The sequence below is a fragment of the Ovis canadensis genome, chromosome 18, assembly GCF_042477335.2.
Source record: "Ovis canadensis isolate MfBH-ARS-UI-01 breed Bighorn chromosome 18, ARS-UI_OviCan_v2, whole genome shotgun sequence".
Lineage (NCBI taxonomy): Eukaryota > Metazoa > Chordata > Mammalia > Artiodactyla > Bovidae > Ovis > Ovis canadensis.
The window spans coordinates 46,176,720-46,193,524 of NC_091262.1; the positions used below are offsets into that span (position 1 = coordinate 46,176,720).

The window sequence follows — 16,805 nt, forward strand, 5'->3', positions numbered from 1 at the left end:
TAACATTTAATGGTGGGAAGGCTCCTCTTTCCTGTTGCTCTCAGCAGTCTTTCATGTAGTCAAAGGACGAAAAAAAAAAAAGAAATCAAGCTCTCAGACGGATGGTGCAGGCGATTGGGAGAGGGTAGAAAAGGGGCGCAGACGGCAAGTCCTCATCGTGGGGGGGAGGGAAGAAAAGTTGCAAAAATGAACGAATCAAAGGGCAAAGGAGATACAAGACTGACCTCACGAACCACTCAAAACCCCCAAATAACCAAGTAAACCCGCACGTTAGCGGGGCTCACAAACCGCAGAGCGAAGTGAGCAGGCAAAGAGCCACCGGGTTTCGCCCTGGCGCTGTCGGCCAGGCTGCGCCGGATCCTCGGGTTTGGAGGTGGATGGGGATGTCCCTGCAGACTTCGCAGTAACGAGAGGCGTCCTTCCTGCCCTAGCCTCACCGCGTCCACCTCCTCCAGGCTTCACTTTCCCCAGCAGCCTTCCAGCTGCGCCCGGGGGTGTCCCCCGCCGCCAGGTCCCAACTTTCCCTCCTCTGGGGGGCGCCGAGCCACCGGGGCCGCCGCCACCGCAGCCACCGAGGGAGGGGGCGGGAGCGGGGGCGACAGGGGGCGCGAGGCGCCGGCGGGCCCCGGGGACGGCGGGGCGCGGGGGTGGCCGTGGCCGGAGAGCCCGCGCCGGGCCAGAGGCACAAGCCGCCTAAGCCCCCGCGGCGGCGCCACCCAGACCCTGCGCCGCCCCGCCCGGATTCCCCCAGGTCATCCCCCTTACCCGTCGGCGACTCTAGTCCCACAAGCCGGCGCGAGAGGACAGAAGGGATCGAAGGGGACGCGGACAACCCTGCCCCCGTTACCTGAGGGGCTCACACGCCGCCGCGGTGACCACCTTCGCCGACCGTCCCGTACCCTTCCTGGTGACCGCCAGCGCCGCCGCCGAGCAACTGACACTGACTAACAACAACTAACTTACTACTCGCCGCCGCCGAGTCCACCGCGCGCTCCCGGCCGCCCGCCGCCCGCCCGGCCCACCAGCCAGCCCGCCTCCTCCTAGCCTCGCGCGCCGCCTCTCCGCGCGCGCACTCGCCGCCGCGCTCCTGGAGCGAACACGCGCGCGCGCGCGCACGGGCCCTCTCCTCAGCCCCGCGGGAGGAGTCACCATGAGGCCCCACCTCTCGCGTTCCTACCTCCCGGGAGAGACCTAGAGCACGTCTGATTGGCCGAGGGGGCGTGGCCAAAGGAAGAGGGCGGGGCAACCAGGACCTTCGGCCGGCGTGAAGGGAAATTTCAGTTCAATTACGCTTAAGCGGAAAAGGCGAACGAGGTACTGCCTCATTTGGTGCCTCAGCCCCCTAGGTCAGCCTACCGTCGAATACAGAATATGTATCTTCAAGGACTCCAGCACACAGTAATCACCAATTTAAGCCCAATATTTCTGCAGGCCTTAATTTTAAAAAACTACATCTCCCAGAAACCTAGGCGAAAATAAGTCTCACCTTACGTAATCACGTAGTCCTTCGCCGCCTTTGAACAAAATAATCCCTTCATTTTTCTGAAGGTATGGGGGAAAATGTTTCATTTTTCTCCTCACTGGAAAAATTTTAAATGCAGCGATTAAAGAAGTTACCTATGGAAGGCAGTTAAGAAATTAAGTAAAGGGAAAGAAAAGGCATCAATATAAAGTACTGCGGAGGAATTTTTGTCAAGCTGTGAGACGACGGAGTGAGAAGAGTGAAGGCGGTTGAGAGGGGCTCAGGGAATTGTCCTGTGTGCCAGGGACTTTCTTTAGGCCTCGGGCCCCTGTCTACCCCTATCATCAGCAGGTCAGTAAGCGAGGCGAGCTTGGGGGTGGCCACAGTGGAGGTACCCTTCACCCCTTGAAGATCACCCCTCTTTTGCTGTTACTGGTTTGCCTCAGTTTGAGGCCGACTGAATGGGGGCGCCTCACTTCCTGTTGGGGGAGGGGAGGAAGGCCATCCTGGGGGAGGGGGGAACATAACTCACTTCCTGTGGGGGTAGGGTGAGAGGTTGGGGTGTCCAACCCATTTCCCGTGCCGGCGAGAGCTTGAAAAGGTGGTGCTTGGTGCCATATGCATAGGCGGTATCCTAAAGCTTTGGGATTGTGTCTTAAGTGAAAAAATTAGGTTATTCCACGAAGTTGTGCTGATCACCAGCCTCCAGTCAGAATTTATGTGAATTTTGATTCCATGGGTAAGGTGAAAATTTTCTCCGCAGTAGAATTTTCTTAATGCATTTGTCATAGAATTCGAAACCTCTTGTTAAAATTTTCTACCCATCTGTGCAAGATGACATACTTTCTGGTGTGACTCATGAATTGCCCACCCTGCTCCTCAAGTCCAACCTTGACTTAGAGTGGTATAGCGGTATTCTTTGCCTTGACGTGCCACAGGAACTCTATAGCAATTCTTAAAGAGCTTGTTTATTACAGGACTCGATATTTTACATAAACTATGAAATTTTCACCTTACGAAAGTGAAAATATACCCAGTTAACAGATGTTACCTTAACTGATGTGATTGGTGTCCTAAATCCGTAGACCTGTTGCTTTTAGGGTACAGGTTCTGCCCTGTGCCTGAAAACAACTTCCTCAGGTTTAAAAATCGATTTAATTAAATTACAAAGGGGGGGGAATGTACTACAGTGCGACTTACACAGATGTTACATGTAAGTTACATATAAGAATGTTTAAAGCTGAGGAAGTTGTTTTCAGGCAGAGGACAGAACCTGTAAGAGACCTGGGTCCCATCCCTGAGTCAGGAAGATCCCCTGGAGTAGGAAATGGCAAACCACTCCAGTATTCTTGCCTGGGAAATCCCATGAACAAAGAAGCCTGGGCAGGCCAGAGTCCATGGGGTCGCATAGAGTCCAGCACACCTGAGCGATTCAGCAGGCACATGCATGCACACATACCCAAGCACCGATTTTAAAATGGTGTCTACACTTTGTGGTTTTAAGGCATGGTGCAGGGATCCTGAAATTCAGCTCAGATTTTAAGTAGGGGGAAATTTGGGCTCATAAAGGACAAAAAATATGTACCGGAACATTCTGTTTTTCTATATTCTCAGTGTTTTGTAAGAAACTACTTGTAAAGTAATAAACACTTAACAGTTTGATTTCTTGGCTTGTTTTCAAGTACCACAATACTTAGTAGGTGGTGAGGGTACTGAAAGGATCAATCTATTTGGTGATTATAAAATTTCAACAGCTTTAGTAGTTTTAGAATATCTATCAAGTGAACTGTAATGTCTATCAAGAATATTTAAAAGAATAAGGCTTTTGTATTTTTTTCCTTTAGGGTTCTCACCTAATCTACCCTCAGAATTTGCAATTGTTTTAATTCTAGTTCTTTTCAGAAGCTAGTTTGTTTAGAGTTTATTAGAAAATCTGATTTACACTAAATGTTTAAACATCTGTAAAACTTAAATGTCACAATAAGGAAAAAGATATGTTTTGATCTTTTATAGACATAAAGACAAAAAAGCTAAGACCCAAAAATCAGTGAGTTACCTTTTCAAGGACTACAGAATTTCTGCAAAAGTTGAAAAGACAGGACACATTTATGTCTGTGTTACTGTTAATAAAAGGAACATATAGACTGCCTCAAGCAAGTATTAATTGATTAGAAAAACCTGTTCATTATCTTCTGTTAGTGTACTATAGAAGAAAATACTATATGAGGCTCCTGACAAACTATTAAACTACAGCATTAAGAACTATTGAAGTGAGTAAAGCTTGTGGAATTAGATGAAATAGAGAAAAAGTAAGTTAAAATATTGATTGAAATACAGTAGTAGTGCCTTTAGGAAACTATCTTTGAAAAGCAAAGGAGTTTTTAAAATTGGTCTTTATACCATTCCATGGAAGAAATGCAGTATAATAGAAATAAGAAAAATTGTTGCAGCTGAGAGACTTGAGCAACTTGAAGAATGGTCTGTTCAGAAGAAAGCAATTTATAAAGCACATATCTGAAAGAAGATGTTTTGTGATAAGTGGCAGTTATTCATTGGTTCCATCGAAGAAGAAATATTAGAAAACCTTGTGGAAAATAGAGGGAAGTTCATGGAACCTGCTTTTATTCTCTTTAAAAGTGTTTTTGTAGAGTAGATTGCTGTCTTCCAAAGGCTTTTTTTTTTCTTCTTACAGCTCTTTGATGCAGTTTTCTTTTCATGTTCTAATAGAGACATATTATCAAAATTAGAAAAATAAAGAATTTTGTAAGTGTACTCTGTTGCTTCTTTAAGTAAATGAATTTCATTCCATTACTTGTCATCAAGAAAAAAGAGATTGTCCATTTTTTCATAATATTTAGATTAGATAACCATTTTCTTTTTCAAAAAGCAGTCATTAGATATACTGCTCATAGCAGTCTGAAATAAAACAGTAGGTCAAAATTCTGGATTCTGTCTCACTGAAGTTCGATTATCCAGGAAGTGCTAGATGCTATCTCTAATGCAAAAGGATCTTTTCATTCTTTTGTCTACCTTTCTGTGTACAATCATGCTCTTGTTTTACAACTGTTGCTTTTTTTGTATATTTGTTGTTTTGATAGTTGCTTATTTTTGCCATTGAGTTGAAAGGGAATATGCTAACAACATGAATGGTTCTTAAACCTGCTGGTCTCCTGTCATCTAAGGGCCATCAAGAGTATTCAAATGAGAATACCCCTTACATCACCTTTCATTATTTCAAGAAAAGTTTATTGAGTGCTTACTATGAAATAGTCTCTGTTTTAGGATCTTGAAATACATCAGTGAATACAGACATTTCCAAATTCTCTTGGAGTATCAGTTCAGTTCAGTCGCTCAGTCATGTCTGACTCTTTGTGACCCCATAAACCGCAGCACGCCAGGCCTCCCTGTCCATCACCAACTCCCTGAGTCCACCCAAACCCATGTCCATTGAGTCGATGATGCCATCCAACCATCTTATCCTCTCTCGTCCCCTTCTCCTGCCCTCACTTTCCCAGCATCAGGGTCTTTTCCAATGAGTTAGCTCTTCGCATCAGGTGGCCAAAGGATTGGAGTTTTCAGCTTCAACATCAGTCCTTCCAATGAACACCCAGGACTGATCTCCTTTAGGATGGACAGGTTGGATCTCCTTGCAGTCCGAGGGACTCTCAAGAGTCTTCTCCAACACCACAGTTCAAAAGCATCAGTTCTTCGGCACTCAGCTTTCTTTATAGTCCAACTCTCACATCCATACACGACCACTGGAAAAACCATAGCCTTGACTAGACGGACCTTTGTTGACAAAGTAATGTCTCTGCTTTTTAATATGCTGTCTAGATTGGTCTTAACTTTCCTTCCAAGGAATAAGTGTCTTTTAATTTCATGGCTGCAATCACCATCTGCCGTGATTTTAGAGCCCCCCAAAATAAAGTCTGACACTTGTTTCCACTGTTTCCCCATCTATTTCCCATGAAGTGATGGGATCAGATGCCATGATCTTCATTTTCTGAATGTTGAGCTTTAAGCCAACTTTTTCACTCTCCTCTTTCTCACTTCCTTCTCAGTTCCTCTTCACTTTCTGCCATAAGGGTGGTGGTATCTGCATATCTGAGGTTATTGATATTTCTCCCGGCAATCTTGATTCCAGCTTGTGCTTCTTCCAGCCCAGCGTTTCTCATGATGTACTCTGCATATAAGTTAAATAAGCAGGTTGACAATATACAGCCTTGATGTACTCCTTTTCCTATTTGGAACCAGTCTGTTGTTCCATGTCCACGTCTAACTGTTGCTTCCTGACCTGCATACAGGTTTCTCAAGAAGCAGGTATACTCCAAATCAAAACTGGAATTTTGCTCCTTGATATTCCTAAATAAGCTCTGTAGTGTGATCATTGTTCAAACTGAATCAAGAAACAGCTATAAACTTGATCTCTTTCAGTCTTGATCTCTAAGCATTCTAAACCTAGTTTTTAATATTTCAGTCGAACTTTTCTCCAGACCATTAAAGTCCCTGTGTTAAATATTCAATCTTTTTCATTGATGCTTGCATCACAACCCTAACATTCTAACCTTTGTGTGGTACAAACAAAAGTGAACAGTGGGGAAAATAGGGGATCAGACAGGCTTGGGTTCAAAAGTGATATTTACATTTTACTAGCTGAGCTTCTTACTGGCTTGGTAACCTTGAACAATTTATTTAAGCTGTCTGAGCCTCACTTGCCATAAACCTAAATAGGGTTATTTTATGTAAATCACCTGGCAGAATGCCTGTTGTTAGGAGCTTAAAAAAAGAGTGGAAGTGTTTGTCACTCAGTCATGTCTAACTCTTTGTCACCCCATGGACTGTAGCCGACCAGGCTTCTCTGTCCATGGAATTCTCCAGGCAAAAATACTGGAGTGGGTAGCCATTCCCTTCTCCAGAGAATCTTCCTGACCCAGGGATTGAACCCAGGTCTTCTGCATTGCAGAGTCTTTATGTCTGAGCCACCAGACATGGGAAGCCCATTAGGAGCTTAATGAATGCTATTATTTTGGTTTGCTTCATTATTCTAGCTATTGGGATATGCCTGCATGACTGTTGTAAGCCTTACATATTCCCAGAAGTATGGGGATGCGGTGCTAGGATTATTCAAATTCAGCCTTTCCCAATCTAAGTAATCTAAGCATGCCCACTTAGCTGTCAAGATTTTAGTTTTTGTTCTTTGCAGAAGAAATCACTCATTTCCATGATTATTTTAGATAATAAACATAGAAGGAGTTTCTAGCAAAGGTTAAAGAATCACCAAAGTAATTTGAATTGTTACAGGAAGACTTTTTGAGTCAGTCTTCTAAACCTATTTAACTATTAAGCCTAACATTCAGGAGTCTTCTCTTGTTACCCATCTACACACTCCCCAACTAAATTGGTCTCTGGGGGTAAAATAAAAAGTATCTTGTACCCACCCTTTTCTGTCTTGGTTCATGCTGTTGTTCATTCTCTGTGTGAAACCTTTGTCTTTTCCTAGGAAAATCCTTATGTATCTATCAGAATGCCACTTTCTTTGGCCCTTTCTCAAATACCACCTTCAGCTTCAAAAATTATTTTCTTATGTCTGTCCTCTAGTACTTCTATTTTCCCAACCATATGTGCTGTGTCTGTTGACCCTCCAGAGCATTTTGTACTTTTCTTGTGGCATTTAAAATCCAGTACGACTGATGTTGTTGTTGTGAATTTCTGTTGTTGTTATTGTTGTCAGGTGAGTGTATACTCCTCGGTTCTGTCTCATCACAACAAAGATTTGGAGTGACGGACATTAAAGCCCTCGGCGTGTCACAGCTCTTAGGTCTTGGACAGACCAGACCGTGTTATAGCTCTTAGACAAATCAGTGTTACAGCTCTATTTTATTTAGATAATAACAGGAAAATCCATCCTCAAGGTGTTGAGGGCATGTCGACACCAAAGTTGCAAAGAGAAGAGTGCCCCAGCGTGCCAGAGAGAGAGTGAGAAAGAGCGCACGCAGGCAGGAGAGAAGGAGCATATGCACGCGGCGGGTGGGGGTGGGGGGATAGAGAGAGAGACCCCAGCCCTTTGGCTTCTCTTTTTATATGTTTTCTCTCCCTGGGGGCCTGCCCTATGTAAATTGGGCTGGCCAGGAGTGTTGTTTGTTTTACCTGAGGTCCTCACTCTGGTCCTCGGACCTTCCTTTGTTCTATTTTCGTGGGTTTTTCCCTTCCCTGTCTTTTAGCCACCACCATTCTGGACTCCTGTTTCCTATTCTAACTACCTAACATTCCCCCCTCAAGAGATGGGAGGCCCAATTCTTTGGGAATAGGGGTGTCGAGTTCTTTCTGGCTACTTCCTACTGAGCTGGGACGGCGAGGGGTATTGGTCCTCCCCCTCTTGCTAGTCACAAGCCTCAGAGTCCTTATAGCGGTGTCCATCTAAGGGTGAGTGATATTTTCCGTGGTCGGCTGTAGTTTTATCTTTGTTGAACCGGCACTGCATGTTGTAGCTTGTTGACTGGGGCAGAGACGAAACAGGTTAGACAATTGACAGTACATGGAACGATCATAAGCAGCATCAGTATGGCATAACAAGGACTAGTAGGGGCATTAGCCAGTTCCAAATTCACACACCAGGATGGCTTAAGTCCATCCTTGTGTAGGGATCAGAAGATCTATCTCCTGTCTGTTTTGGAGTACTATCCCTGCCAAGCTGTATTGCCTCTTTAGAGCTATCCTGAGAAATCTTATCCCCAGAAACCAGATTTTGGGGGTGTTCATTAGAATGGCACTCATTGGTAGTCCTGAATAGGTATCTGAGCTCTCCCAGGGGCTCACAGTATATTGATTTTGGGGGTGCTCATTAGAGTGGCAGTCATTGATAGTCCTAAATAGGTATCTGAGATCTCCCGGGGGCTCACAGGTGTATTGAGTGTCTTCTTCTGTTTTTTTCTACGGCTTGACTTGTGAATAGTGAATCCAGGAGTCATGTCCTGGTACCTTGACTGCTGTGGGGGTAGAAAGTATTATAGGGTAGGGGCCCTTCCATGTGGGCTGGAGTTGAACCTTGGGGACCCATCTTTCCAGACTTTAATTAGGACTTGAGTCCCTGGAGCATATAGTGGTGACTCCTTACAATCTTTTGGGTCTTGGTTCATACCCCACAAGCTTATATCCTGTTGGAATTGCCCGGTGGCCATGGTATAAGACTGGAGGGTCTGAACCTCTGGATCTAGGAAGAGGTCATTGACATAAACAGAAGGTCTCCCATATAGCATCTCATAAGGACTAAGACCAACCTGTTCCTTAGGGCCAATGCGGGTGCGGAGGAGAGCTGTTGGTAAAGCCTCCTTCCATCCCAGGGAGGTCTCCTGGGTTATCTTTTTTTATTGCTGATTTAAAGAATTGGTTGGCTCTTTCTACTTTTCCTGAAGACTGAGGCTTCCAGGCACAATGGAGATAATAAGTAATGCCCAATGCTTTAGAGACCCCTTGGGTGACCTTAGAAGTAAATGATGTCCCATTGCCACTTTGTAATGACCTGGGCAGACCAAATCTTGGAATGATTTTATGGAGCAGTTTTTTTACCACCTCCTCAACCTTCTCAGTATGGGTGGGAAAGCCTTCAATCCATCCCATGAATGTATCTATCATGACTAATAGGTATTTATATCCTTGAGAAGCTGGCATCTAGGTGAAGTCCATCTGCCAGTCCTCTCCTGGGTAGGCCCCACATCATTGGACAGGCTGGGCCAGCTGGGGTCTTCGAGCTCCTTGGGGGTTGTTTAAATGGCAAGTGGGACAAGAGGAGACGACTTGTCTTATAGTTGTTTGGAAGCCTGTTCCTCTTAAGGACCTTTCTAGTAATCTTTGAAGGGCCTTTTCTCCTAAATGAGTGGTGGCGTGTAAGGAGTTAACCAACTTCCATTGGAGGTTTCCAGGCAGAAAAAGTCCCTCCTTTTGCAACCACCCCATATGATCTTCTTGAAAGCCCTCAGCTTTAAGAGTCTCACCTTCAGTATATGAAGAAGTTTCTGGCAAATTAGTCTGTGGAACTAAGGTGGCAACCCCTATTAGGTTATGGTTCTGTAATGCAGCTCTCTTAGCAGCCTGATCAGCTGCTTGGTTCCTTTGTGCCACTTCCGTGCTCCCTTTTTGGTGTCCTTTACAGTGAGAGACTGAAACTTCAGTGGGCAGATGAACTGCCTCCAAGAGTCTAAGAATTTGATCACCATATTTGATTGGGGACCCTCAGGTGGTCAAGTGGCCCCTTTCTTTCCAGATAGCAGCCTGTGCATGTAGCACCATACTTGGAGTCAGTGTAAATGGCTCCTCTTTTTCCTTTTCTCAGCTCTAAAGCTCGAGTCAGGGCTATGAGCTCAGCTAATTGGGCTGAAGTACCTGGTGGCAGAGGATTAGCCTCTGTGATCTGCAAATTGGAGACTGCTGCATATCCGGCTCTTTTTTCCATCCAAGACAAAGCTGCTTCCATCAGTACGTCAGATTTCCTCAGGATTGGTCAGAGGATCTTCTTACAATCCCGCTTGGGGTGTTGTCCAGTGGTCCAAGGTTTCTAGACAAGAGTGAAAGGGGAGAGAGCCCTCGGGGGTAGGCAGGAGAGTGGCTGAGTTAAGAACCTCACAAGGGGATATAGTGAGGCCTGGATTTTCCATCAGCATTACTTGATACCTGAGGATTCTTTGATCAGACATCCATAACCATTTAAGAGTTATTTTACTTGGTGGCTGGTAAAAATAGTTAGTTTGCTCCCAAAGGAGAGTTTTAAAGCATCTTCTATCATGATTGCAATAGCTGCAAGATTTCGAAGGCAGGGGGGCCAGCCTTGTGTGGTTGGATCGAGCCTTTTGGATAAGTAAGCTACAAGCTGGGGCTCAGATCCCAACCTTTAAGTTAACACTCCCAAGGCTGTTCCCTCTCTTTCATGGACATAAAGTTGGAATGCTTTTTCTGGGTCTGGCAACCTCAAGGCAGGTGCCTGAGTTAAGGCTTGTTTTAGTGTAGCCTCTGCCTTCTTTTGTGGAGTTCCCCACATCAGTAGGATTGAATCATCTCATCCCTTTAAGCTTTCATATAGGGCTGGGCAATTAGACCATAGTTGGATATCCAGATTCTACAATACCCAGTTAGCTCCAGGAAAGCTCGCAATTGTTTTTGAGTTGTGGGGGAGGGCAACTGGAGAATTCCTTGTACCCGATCAGAGGACAGCCTCCTGGACCCGTGTGTAATCTGAACTCCCAGGTAAGTAACCTTTGTCTCGACTGTCTGTGCCTTAGCATGGGAGACTTTATATCCCCTTTCTGCCAAAATGTTTAGAACCTGAATTGCATGTTGTTGGGCACTTCTCATCTGGAGAGCAGATTAGTAGGTCATCTACATATTGTAATATTTTCCCATTAGGTCCCAGGTCCAGATCTAGGAGATCCCGCTAAGGACCTGTCCAAACAGGTGGGGGCTATCTCTGAACCCCTGAGGTAATACTGTCCAAGTCATCTGTTGGTGTTTTTCTCCTGGGGCCTCCCACTCAAAGGCAAAAAGATACTGGGATTCTTTAGCCACTGGTATGCAAAAAAATGCACCTTTGCGATCCAAGACTCTAAACCACTTGGCACTGGGTGGGTTTCTCCCAAGATTACATAGGGATTGGGTACTGTGGAATGGAGGGGGACTACAGCTTCATTTATGATCTGGAGATCTTGAACTATTCACCAGGTTCCGTCCTTTTTCTTTACTGAGAGGATTGGGGTGTTACATGGTGAACTGGTGGGGACCAGTAGCCCGCAAGCAAAGAATTTATTTATTAAAGACTGTAGTCCCTCCCGAGCCTCTCTTTTGAGGGGATATTGTTTCTGGTTAGGAAACCAAGTGGGATCTCGGAGGACAGTGATGACCGGTTCAGCTTGGTGGGCTCATTCAGGAATCCCCTGGTCCCACACCTGGGGGTTAATTTTGTCTTCCCATAGTTTTTGGTCCCTCTCTATTGGAGAAGGTGTAATCGGTTCTTCAGTAGTAACCAGGAGCTGTAAGAGCTCTAGGGGCTGAAAAACTTCCCATCACAAGGGTGGTCCCCAGTTTAGTGCGTATATCTCTTCCCAATAAGGAAGTAGGACACTCAGGGACCACCAGAAACTGGTGGGAAAATATTTGTCCATCCCAGCAACAAAGAAGTGCTCGGGTGAATCTTTTAGTAGCTGCTTTTCCTGTAGCACCCAAAATGGTACAGGTTTGGGAGAAGAAGACTCCAGAGTAGGAGATCAAGACAGAGTAGGTAGCCCCCGTGTCAACCAAGAAATTCTCGGACCTACCTGCCACATCCAGTTGCACCCTTGGCTCCAGCCCCGTGATGGTTATCTGTGACAGGTGGGCTGGCTGAAGTGGGCTGCTTCGGTCCTCTCGAACCATCGTGAAGGTAGGCTTGGCGCTTGACCTTGAGGCTCTTGGGTCCCAAGGGCAGAATGCCGCCCAGTGTCCCAATTGATGGCATTTGTAGCAAGCCATTTTAGGAGACTTGTCATGGTTTGGACACTCTTTGGCCCAGTGCCCCACTTGTCTACAGATTAGGCATCTGCCTAGTACCTTGTCCTTCAAGGACTCGGGGTTTGCCATAGAGCTTCTCTGGAGGGCAGCCAGCATCTGAGCATGCCTTGTCTCTTTCCTTCTCTCCCTCTCTTGGGCCTTGGCCTTCTCCTGTTCTCTGTTATAAAAGGTATTGGTGGCTGTCTGGACCATCTCATCTAAAGAGGAAGCAGGGTACTGCTGCTGTAGCTGTTGTAACTTAATTCTGATATCTGATGCACATTGGGACAGGAATCTGTCCTTTAAAATCACCTGTCCCTCTTAAGAGTCTAAGTCCAGATTGGTAAACTTTTGGAGGGCCTCTTTTAGCCTTTCCAGAAAGGCAATGGGGTTCTCATTGGGCTCCTGAGTTATTGCTAAGACTGGGCACAGTCCCACAAGTAATAGGTTTCCTTCTATTTCCATGGGTGGACTTCCTTAGGGGTGAGTCTTTCTGAAGCTTATCCTACCCAGTACTGTTGCAACCTGAGAGCCAGGCATCCCCCGGGTCAGGGTGCAGATCCCCAGGCAGGATGAGGCATGACAGCCTTCTAGAGATTGAATCCCTGGGCAGGTCGAGGCATGACAGCCTCCCGAGAATTGGGTCCCTGGGCAGGTCAAGGCATGACGACCTCCTGGTACCCCTGGACTGGCAGATCCCTGAGCAGGTTGAGGTGTGACAGCCTTTCAAGGACCAGATTCCTAGGCAAGTCAAGGCAGGTTGACCTCCTGGGACCCTCCGGACTGGAGTTGGGCATCCCCAAGATCTCCAGCGTGACCAGTGCTGGGTGAGATTAAGGGGTTGTAGTCTTAACTCATTGCTGGTTTGTCCACCGTGGATGGGAATAGATATCATGATGTAAAGCAATCCAAGCCTGTGCCCTGAGTCTGGGAAACCGTGTAACAGTCATAAGCCTTATCTTCTTACTCTGGACTTCCCTGGTGGCTCAGATGGTAAAGCCTCTGTCTACAATGCGGGAGACCTGGGTTCGAGCCCTGGGTTGGGTACTCTAAGGGATTGTAAATCACTGATTTCTTTCCCTAGTCCTCCATAAGAGCAGGTTAGGGTGTCTCCAATGGTAAACATTTCGTTGTCATAGACCCACTTTGGGTAATAACAGAAGTAGTGACAAAGGAGTGGGTTACTGGCCCTGTTAGGGACATTAAGGTATTTTAATAGTAGGCTAGGTGGAGCAATGTTGCCTACAAGGGGCAGGGTCCTGATTGTAGGAGTTAGTAATTGGCTTAAGAACAAATTTGTTTAGAGGCAACAGACCAGATGTTCCATAAAAGTGGAATGGAGATTTGATCCAGGGGGTTGTTGGTAACTTTAGGAGAAGGGTGGTAAGGGTTTGGGCCCAAACAGCCTGTGGGGCTAACTCCCAAAGTGGCAAACATTATCCCTGGAAGCCCAGTTGCCGTTGAAGGGATGCCAATTGATGGACTTCCAGCAGGCACTATGTGCCTGTCACCCGCCCTAGCAGGTTCACTGAGAGATGTCGATGTTGCACATGTTGTAGGAGACATGGAAGATGAAGGGCTGAGGGACTGGATATTATACAGTATTTCCCTCCCCAGGGCCAGCTATTTTCTGGGTGTCCCTCCAGAAGATTGTAGAGGTGACATTGTGGGCCTGGATGGGGCTCAGGAAAAAAGCATGAAACAGGAGGGAAGGGGACAGAGCACAACCTTTGAAAAGGATGACACAGCACAAGGGCATAATGTAAACTGATTAAAATCACCTGGGTCCAAGATGACACGTCAAATTCAAGCAAACCTTAATCCCCAATCTGTAAACTAAATGACACACCCAGAGGTGGCAGGACAGCTCCAAGGCACTGTCAAAAGACAGAGGAGTGGGTGGTTCCCCAGTGGCTGGGATGATCCTCCCGCTCATTAGCATATGAATTCACCTGGCTCTCAAAACCTAGCCAGGCGGCATTCCATGGCCCATACCCCGTAGGGTGGGCGCTTCCCTCTGAATCCTAACAAATCTACCTCTTACCTATAGCTTGTCTCTCGCTGAATTTCTGCAATGAGACATCAGAGCCTGAGCTTCATTAGGTCCTGAAGGCAGGCATCCTGGGTTTTGGCCGGGCTCAAGTCCCAGGAGAGAGAGCTGAAGGACAGGAGGAAAAAGCAGTGGGAAAAACGTGCCAAGGAATCCCCTTCATAGCCTGCAGGAAAATTTTCAAAATATCTGACTGGTGCTCACAGTTTTCATTGGCCTGATCCTTGGCACAAAGAAGAGTAAGGACAGAAGAACCCCAGTGGCTTGGGCAACAGTTACTGGGGCTCAGCAGATAGCGCCTTTGGGCCATGCTGAGGAGTAGCCCCTCCAGAGTCCCTCAGTTGTGCCCACTGCCACCCGCCTGTTTGCGGGGGGCAGAGGGGGTTGGTTCGAGAAAACAAGAAATGAGAAATTGTAAAGGAATTTCGATTTCGTTAGGCATATGTCCCTCCAGCCATAGGAGCAAGGATCTCTTACCTTAACTGGAGGTCTTCTGGAATCTGAGACTGAGCCGCGAGAGCTTTCTGCTGAGTTCGTTTTTCGCTGTCCCGGTTTCCAGCACCATGGCCCTCTTGTGACTTTCCTTGCGCTGGGTTTTCTTTGCATTCTGCTGGGCTCCTGCTGTGCTTGGCCGCCTCCTTGCCGGGCCGCTCTGAGGTTGTTAGAGCCAGGTTAAATCCGAGTCACGGCACCATATTACGCGGCACCACAATATTACTGTCAGGCGAGTGTACATTCCTCCGTTCTGTCTCGTCACAACAAAGATTTGGAGTGACGGACGTTAAAGCCCTCGGTGTGTCATAGCTCTCAGGTCTTGGACAGACCAGACCATGTTATAGCTCTTAGACAAATCAGTGTTACAGCTCCGTGTTACAGCTCTATTTTATTTAGATAATAACAGGAAAATCCATCCTTGAGGCGTGAGGGCATGTCGACCCAAAAACGCGAAGAGAAGAGCCCCCCAGTGTGCGGGGAGGGAGAGAAAGAGCGCACATGTGTGTGGTGGAGGGAGAGACCCCCCCAGCCCTTTGGCTCCTCTTTTTATGTGTTTTCTCTCCCCCTGGGCCTGCCCTATGTAAAGTGGGCTGGCCATGAGTGTTGCTTGTTCTACCCGAGGTCCTCACTCTGGTCCTTGGACCTCCCTTTGTTCTATTTTCACGGGCTTTTCCCTTCCTTGTCTTTTAGCCACCACCATTCTGGACTCCTGTTTCCTAGTCTAACTACCTAATATTGTCATGTCTAGAGTTCATGAATGCTCATGAAAGTTTGCAGACTACACGATATTACTGTGTCTACTGTCCTACTTAGCCATGCACATCATAAGTATTCAGTAAATATTTGTGGAGTTGAATTGGCAGTTGGGGTAGATGAAACTGATCAATAACTTTTATCCACTACTTATACCCATTGTTTAATATATATATTATATATATGTTTATATATATATGAATAATCATGTAGCTATATGATGAGACTTATGAGAACTCAATTTAATTGGAAAGAACCTATCCTCAATTTAATTGGAAAGAACTAAGTTGTAATTAATATGTATAGATTCTGAAGACTGAAGGTGTTTCAGTGAAGGTGGGGTGGGGACTCACTGTAGAGGTGCTTGCATTTTGAGAGATATCCCAGGCTGTCTGAACTCAGAATAGATTTAGATATCAAGAGATACTTACCTTGCAATTCCAATCCTAGTTATATACCCAAGAGAATTAGAAATGGGTTCACATCTTTTCCCCAGATGTTCCTAGCAGCATTTATTTTTAAGAGCCAAAATATAGAAACAAAACCAAATGTTTATCAGTTGATGAATAAATAAGCAAAATGCAGTGTAGTCATACAACGGAATATTATTCATCAATGAAAGGAGTGGAGCATTGGTACATGCTATAAAATGGATGAATCTTGAGAATATTACACTAAAGGGAAAGAAGCTAGACACACAAAGCCACATATGATTCCATTTATATGCAATGTCTAGAACAGGCAAAACCATAGAGACAGAAAGTTAATATATTAGTGTGCCAGGAACTGGGGGCTACGGATGGAGAATGACTGCTAATGTGTATGGAGTTTCTTTGAGGGAATGATGAAAATGTTCTGTGATGGTTGCACAACATAACCATGATACTAAAACACCTTGTATACAAATATATTGGGCCAGCCTGAAGGTTGATTCAGATTTTCCAGTAAGATGATACAGAAAAACCAGAATGAGCTTTTTTGGCAAACCCAATACTAAACCACTGAACTGTATACTGAAGGGGTGAATTTTATGGGATGTGAATTATACCTTTAAAGAGAGGGATATACCTAAACTTGAAGATTCTGGATTTTTGGACGGGGCTAGAACAAGGAAGTAGTAGTGAAAGTTCTCAGTTGTATCCAACTCCTTGCAACTCCTCTGTCCATGGAATTCTCCAGGCAAGACTACTGGAGTGGGTAGCCATTCCCTTCTCCAGGGGGTCTTCCCAACCCAGGGATTGAACCTGGTTCGCCTGCATTGCAGTCAGATTCTTTACTTTCTGAGCCTCTAGGGTTGTAAGGATGTGATAATTCTCATATTCTAGAGGGAAATGTATCTAGGTGCAGATCAGGTAGGGATGGATAGGTTTCTGGCTATCATGTTTCTTATGAAGCAGGCAGTGAAGTGAATGGTTAGACTAGAAGGGTGTTGACAAGGGAGAACAGGATTTTAGGAACTTAAAGGAAGCTTCAGATTTTCTTCTTGATAGGGTCAAGGATGTGGTATGTGGTCATCCTGGTTTCAGTGTGAAG

The 16,805-nt window shown here is 45.8% G+C and overlaps 2 protein-coding genes across 17 annotated transcripts in view; one reads left to right on the forward strand and one right to left on the reverse strand.

Moving 5' to 3' along the window:
- Positions 1-1,180, reverse strand: part of PEAK1 (pseudopodium enriched atypical kinase 1) — a 323,221-nt gene extending 322,041 nt beyond the window's left edge. For 2 of the 6 annotated variants that reach the window (XM_069560150.1, XM_069560147.1), the window contains exon 1: positions 848-1,127. The gene's annotated coding sequence lies outside the window, so the exon portion shown is untranslated. Of the gene's footprint in view, positions 1-847 lie in introns of all 6 variants that reach the window. The other 4 variants (XM_069560151.1, XM_069560152.1, XM_069560149.1 and 1 more) reach the window with 3 other exon arrangements.
- Positions 1,181-1,284: 104 nt separating this feature from the next.
- Positions 1,285-16,805, forward strand: part of HMG20A (high mobility group 20A) — a 100,697-nt gene continuing 85,176 nt past the window's right edge. For 4 of the 11 annotated variants that reach the window (XR_011250455.1, XM_069560161.1, XM_069560160.1 and 1 more), the window contains exon 1: positions 1,494-1,813. The gene's annotated coding sequence lies outside the window, so the exon portion shown is untranslated. Of the gene's footprint in view, positions 1,814-16,805 lie in introns of all 11 variants that reach the window. The other 7 variants (XR_011250454.1, XM_069560155.1, XM_069560154.1 and 4 more) reach the window with 5 other exon arrangements.